Here is a 7,025-nt window from a genome sequence, read left to right as displayed (position 1 = left end):
GTATTTTACCGCTTTGTTGAAATTCGTATTTTACCAATATCGAAATGTTATTTTTGTTCATTCTGTACGTGATCAGAAAGACTAAATCATACCTATTCTACGTTTCTTCGTCATAATTTAAGTGCTTTATTAATGTTTCATAAATATTTAGAAAGTACTTATTTCACGTCGCTTATGCTTAAATATTACCAATATGACTAATTTATTTTAGTTTTTAATTTTAACTGGATCTTAAGTTCTTTATTGTGATCCTTGTACAAGAGTTCATAATCAATTCGAACATTTCATCATTTCCTCAAGCTGAGTATATTTGGAGGATGTTATTAAAAATTTGCGAAGCAAAAATATAATCTGTATCATTTACTAATTTACTCTAAGTTTATTGTCTATACTCTATCAGATATTTAGCGAAAAATTTCTAGTTGCCAATGAAGTATTCTCAAAAGCATTCGACGAAAGAAGGCATTGAATTACGATAAATTTAAATAAGAAAATAAATTTAGGCCAAGATAAGAAAATCTGAGTCGTATTAAATTGTTTGCCATTTAAAAGTTTCATCTACAATATTCGTGTTCTGTTTTGGTGGTAGTAATCGCCTTTTCACGTACATATCTTAGTAGTACCTCAAGTGCTCCTTCTTTGCACGAGTAGGACAATGTTTATGCAAAGACTTGAAAATAAAGAAATCAATGAGAAAAATAGCGAAAGCCAAAGTCAGCTGCCATGCACGGGAACAGTAAGATTTATGCAATTTGAAAATAAATAAGTGAAATAACTAAGAGCAACGTCAAAGAAGTTGTCCCTGTGATATGCCTCTTCTTGCGTAAGCTTAGGTTTAAGTGTAGTTAAGTAAGACCAATACCTGGGCCGATGCCGCCTTTGTCCATTTTTGTGTTTTTCACCCAGTCTCATCCCCCCTCCCTAACGATGGGGGTTGAACTTACCATTAACAGTATCGTCGGTGTCACTGTAATCACAATGACACCGAAAACTATGGATTTGACACTTGTATTGGTCTTCTTTATTTTAATTTTTTTTATGTCGCTCCTCTTTATTTATTTATTTATTTTTTTTTAGAGCTGGTCTGGGTGTCTTACCGTCACAGTACTTTTTCCCTCAGATTTTAAGTCACACGTGTATGAAGTTGGGGTTAAATTCAGAATTATGCACATCGACATATATATATATATATATATATATATATATATATATATATATATATATATATATATATATATATATATATATATATCAATCATAGAGTAACATTCATAAGATTTAACCAGCATATGTCCTACGAGGGGCGTTTCATATTGATTTACACTTTATTTTTTATTTTATTTTTATTTTTATTTTTTTAACTTATAAGAACCTTCATGCCTCAGCAGATACATTCGCTTTCTTAACATAGTTTCCATTAAGAACCGTCGTAGCAACTTCTCTGTGTCCTTTGCGAACCACTTTTTCGGATTCTGTTGCATCCACGTCCGGACAGCGTCTTGCAGTTTCTGGAAGTCGGCGAAATGATGTCCACGCACCGGTTTCTTCAATCCCTCGAAGGGTGTAATCAGAAGGGACCAAGTCAGGTGAATAAGGTCGGTGTGGCATCACCTAGAACCCCAGCTCATTAGTGGCAGTTATGGTTGTCCGACTCGTGTGGGAACGAGCGTTATTTGTGTTGCAGAAGCACACCTTTCGCCCATTTTCCTGGTCGTTTCCTCTGAATTACACGGCATAAACTCCGCAGCGTTGTCACATATGACTAGCTGTTAATGGTGGTCCCGGGTTCCAGCCAATCGATGAGGATAGTTTCATCCTTGTCCCAGAAGACAGTTGCGATGTGTTTGCCTACTGAGGGCTGCGTGGGGAACTTCTTTGGCGTGGGGCTGCCTTTATGCTTCCACTGCATTGATTGGGCTTTGGCCTCTGGCTCATGGTAGTGTAGCCAAGTCTTTTCGCCAGTAATGAGTTTGGACATAAAGCCTTCTAGATCCTGGCTGTAGTGCTCCATAAGATAACTTCTCACGTTCTTGCGTTGTTGTCTCTGTGTTGCATGCAGGGATTTGGGCCACCTGACAGACACCTTACCCATCTTAAGGTGTTCGTGTACTATGCGGTGCAAAGTGACTGTGGCCGCCTCAGTTCCGTGCACGTGATGCACCTGTTGTCCTTAACAAGCCGCTCCACTCTTCACTAGTGTTGTCACAGACACTTTTCTTCCGGAAGTGGTTCCCTTCTCCGTTGATGTGCGGCACTTTTCCAGCCGTCCACCCAATTGTATACGGTTTTACGTGACGGTGCACACTCTTCACACACTGTCACCAATCGCCTGTGAATTTCCGCAGTTTGTACCTCCTCTTTCCACAGAAACCACATTCTCCAGCTCTGTGTTTGTTTATCACCTTCCATGTTGTCCGCTCACTTGCTTACAACTGTTGGTGTAAGTGCTGTAGTTTTCCAGGGAGTACACTTCTCTGTATTGTTCTTCCACCTGAAGGCGTACCTAAGTACTACTTCCTTTCAAGCGTAATGTCGAGCTCAATGGAGGAGTCTGAAAGAAGGAAAAAGGAAACTGTAAATCAATATGGAACGCCCCTCGTAAAAATGCGGGCACAAACCCTAAATTTTACGACTTCTGCAGTTTATGTGTTGTACCGTTTAGGGCTTATGGACTTGTGCCTATTCCATTCACTTGTTTTGGTTCTGAAATTTGCCACGACCAAACAGAACTGCGACAATGGAGTTGTTGCCATGATGCTACGTATTATGAACGTAGTTAATTTCAACGCTAACAGTTGCATTATAATCATACTGAAAATATTATTCTGCAGTTATATATAAATATATCTAAAATAACTTACTTCATTAAGAGATTTTTTTCTTTTTTTACAGGTTATTTTAAAATATAAATTAACTCAAAAAATAAAAACTGCCTTTATAAAGAGGTATACAGAGCCTCATTAAGACAGAATATATTATTTTAAGTTCGACTTATTTATCAGTGGACTGTGCCATCAGAAGTATGCTGCAAGCCAGGGACATCCATCTTTTATCCCCTCAGGATGGATACTTGTAAAACTCTTTCCATATTCCTTACCCACATAGCACACGGACGTCCACAGGACATCTGAGATTGATCCGCAATGGACAACGGGACATCCATAGGACCTCGCGAGATACCCAGGTGTCTGCTAATATCCCGGATAACGGGATATTCAACGGGACCTCAAAGGGATTTCTACTGGTAAATTGTGGGATAATGTGGCCCTAGATATATCTGGCGTGGGATTTCCCTGGAATCTCCTGTCGCATTCGGGGTGTTCCGTGGACAACCTACGTGAAAATCCTTTAGAACATCCCATGCAGAACTTCCATGGAATGTCTACTCATTATCCCGATAATCAGGGAACTATGTAGGATAATTGGGACAAAAATGGGACGTTCTAGGTTCGTCGTGTGTTATGTGGGTTACCTTTGTGACAAAAGTACTACTATCTTCAAATTTCACGTTAATACCTATAGTAGTATGGGCTGGTCGATGATGAATCACACACTTCCACTTTTATATAATAGTATAAATTGACTTATCTAAATTAAAATGTTACGTAATTCTGATAGTCCATTTTTTCGTTGTAATATTCCATTCTATTTATTATTTTAATACTGAAATGTTATTTCTCATATATAGTATTAACTTGAAGCGAATGGAATGTCCGCCATGGTGTCCAGTGGGAAACTTATCTCAGTAATACAATACATATTGACAAAAGTCACGTATCTGTCACAAACTCAGTAGACGTCCAACAAACAGGCTGAAGCACCCAGTCATTCATGAAACAGTGCGTTGCTGAACAAGGTCATGAAAGTGCACCATGAAGAGCACACAGTTACGATTTGTCTTTCTTTACGAATTGAAACTGGGGCATTGTGCCGAAAAGAGAATAATACAGTTGTTTTGATATGCTGTCTACCATATGCACCGGCCGTAAATGCACGAGGCTTTGTCCTCTTGGGTTCCTCAACCAGAGATGGCAGAAAACACAAGGAAAAGTATCGCACTAGCTAAAAGGAAGGACAGAAATATATAACCATGGGCCCCTCTGGCTGGGGGACAGTGAGACGTGTCCTCCTCAATATTGTGTGTAGCAGATGAAAATGATCACAAACTATTTAGATCTATATGGAAGAAGTAATGAAATATGTACACAAATTAATAGTACATGTGCTGTTAAGTATTAAGTTTGTGTGACTGAAATGTCTGTGCGATGTGTGCCGCTTTCAAAGAAGAAAATAGAACTACAGTTTCTGATGTGTTGAAGTAGTCTCGGCTGCAGCCACACACTTTTATCGGCTCAACCAAATGACTCTATTCCATAATGAAAGAAACCTGGAGAAGTTGATGGTGAATTAAGAAGGGAAATCGACAAACTCAAGGAAATACACAGTAAACTTAAAGGTGGCGAGTGGAATTAAAACTGATAGAGAAATATGAAAAATGTATATAGAGATTAATTCCATACAAATCGAAAGGTAGCACGAGAAATATTATTATAACAGTGTAGAAACTAAAGTTCTAAAGGTGGAAATGAGGCTTCAATCAGCGAATTGCAGCTTGAGGAAGATGGAAATAATACATTAAGAAACTATGCCAGCAAAACTAAACTGTGTGTTTTAGGCATTGCAACGAACAATGAAGTAAACGAGAATTGCAAATGAACTACAATGCTGAGGACAAGTTCCAACACACACAGCGAGATGAAGAACAAAAAGTAAATAATACGTATATCACCTATTGAGTTTATTAAGAATACAGAAAAAAGGGAGAAATAAATATTCGGAATATGTTATCAAATGCAGAGACTCGTCATCATAAGACCTTTTAGAGAGAGTTTAAATTTTATTAACATGAAATATGTGAGAACTAACAATTACACTGGCGAAAATCAGTTTAAGAAAATCGAGTAGGAATTCATGGGTTTGGTTCAAAGTTGTACACAAGAATAAAGCGATGGTAGATTCTACTGTTTTCAACATGGCAGGGCCAGAATTTGTGGGGGGAAGGAGGAAACTGCCCCCAGGGAAGCTCCCCGCCGTTCGAGGGGGGCACTTTAAGACAAAATTTTCCTACTCCATATACGATACGAACATGAAATTATAAATGAAGCATCAAACAGGTTCACTACATTACATAAACAAAACAGCACACAAAAGGTCAATAAAACAAAAATGAGTCGTGGGCTTTTTTCAGTAAAAAAAAATATATACTATTAGGGGCCCTAGAAATAATATTTATTCGTGTGGATTTGAGATTTGTCAATATTGTCCCTTTAATTAATTTGTCATGTATGGAACGGACCCAGAGGCGTAACTAACGGCCCCGCATACCTGCTGTGTGGAAGGGCCCACAGATTCCGGGGGTTCCATAGAGAGTAAGAGGAAGATGGATAGAGGGGGCCCAAATAGGAGGGCTTGCTCCCCAACACAAAAATTCTAAGCTACGGCGCTGCAACATTCCATGCCATACTCAGGAAGTTGAAAGATGTGTCGTTCTTGTGTGGACAAGAAAGCAGAGAAGGGTACATTAGAGGAAATTTGCTCTCAAGACTCACAATGCGAAAATTTGATTAAAAAATCTGAATTTAAGGCATCCTTGAGTAAATCAACATAATTTAGCACACCCTAATTGGTCGGAGAGTTGACTAGGATGTGGGTAGAACTCGAATTGCAGCCACCTCCTCGTGATGAGTTCTAGGCCATTAGAAAAAAAAAAAAGTTGACAAATGGGCGAAGAGCTGCAAAATCCTTATGAAAATAAAATTATAAAATCACTCACATTAACGAATTAATAACAAGCATGCCCTCACACAACTAATATAAAATACTTAGACGCTATAGAAATAAAAAAAGTAATCTGCATATTTCTTGCGTAAAGGTATTTTTTTTTTTTTTTTGTCAAAATTTTAGGCCGTTTACGCGAAATGAAGATCCAGAGTGTGATTATTTTTCGTTATTGTACCATTGATTAGCAAGCAAATACGCAACTTTTGAGTCTTTTTAGTTTTGTACTCAAAAATTTGATTTTTTTCGCATAAAGGTAAATTTTGGTGCTTTCTGTCATTTTTTCAAACTTTAGGGCGTTTGCGCGAACTGAAGATCCAAAGTGTGATTTTTTCATTATTTTTTCATTGATTAGCATGCAAATACGCAACTTTGGAGCCCTTTTAGAATTCGATACTCGAAAATTTGATTTTTTCACTCCACCCTACCACGCAAGAAACTAGAAAGATGCTGCATGTCTGGGCGATTGTCGTTGCCCATCTAATGGTATATGGACGCGTGTTATGCTGCTGAAGATGTGTCGACATAAGATCGATTATGTAATTGACAACACCTCGAAGGTACTACGTACTAATGCTATTCCCTTGAATGAAGGCGAATATATAGCTTATTTTAACGTCCCTTCCCTTACGAAGTACCAGAAAGTCGTGTATGAGAAATGTAAACACGCTGTATTTTCCTGCTCACCTACAAGTTCATATACGAGCATGTCATGAAGATACGACGTCACTGTGTCTAAGATAGAAATTACTCTCATCACTGAATACCATCAACCTCTATTTCCCTTGTCACTGCATTCTATCAACCATCAACCTCTATTTCCCTTGTAACTGCATTCTATCAATATCGCCGAAAACATTTTTGATGATGAGCAGGCGTCAACAATAATTGTGCAAAAGAAACTTGGGATAGATTATCAGTCATCAACGATCGATTGTTTAGTGTTCCTGCACTCACATCTTAACCATGGTAGTTCTGATTGCACTAGCGGTCACCGTCCTGTCAGGGCGGTGCGAATGATCCTTCTTTCCAGGAACTTTTCGGTACGTTGCGGCAGTGGTGGATCCAGAAATTGTTTTGAGGGGGATTGGAACAAAATAATTTAGAAAAACAGTGGAATTCAGTTTTGCTGTTCAAATTTGATAGAGTAATATACACTTGCATATAGTTAAAAATAGGTTAGTTCA

The sequence above is a fragment of the Thermobia domestica genome, unplaced genomic scaffold (genome assembly GCF_964235325.1).
Source record: "Thermobia domestica unplaced genomic scaffold, izTheDome1.hap1.1 HAP1_SCAFFOLD_118, whole genome shotgun sequence".
Classification (NCBI taxonomy): Eukaryota; Metazoa; Arthropoda; class Insecta; order Zygentoma; family Lepismatidae; genus Thermobia; species Thermobia domestica.
This window is presented reverse-complemented; position numbering follows the sequence as displayed.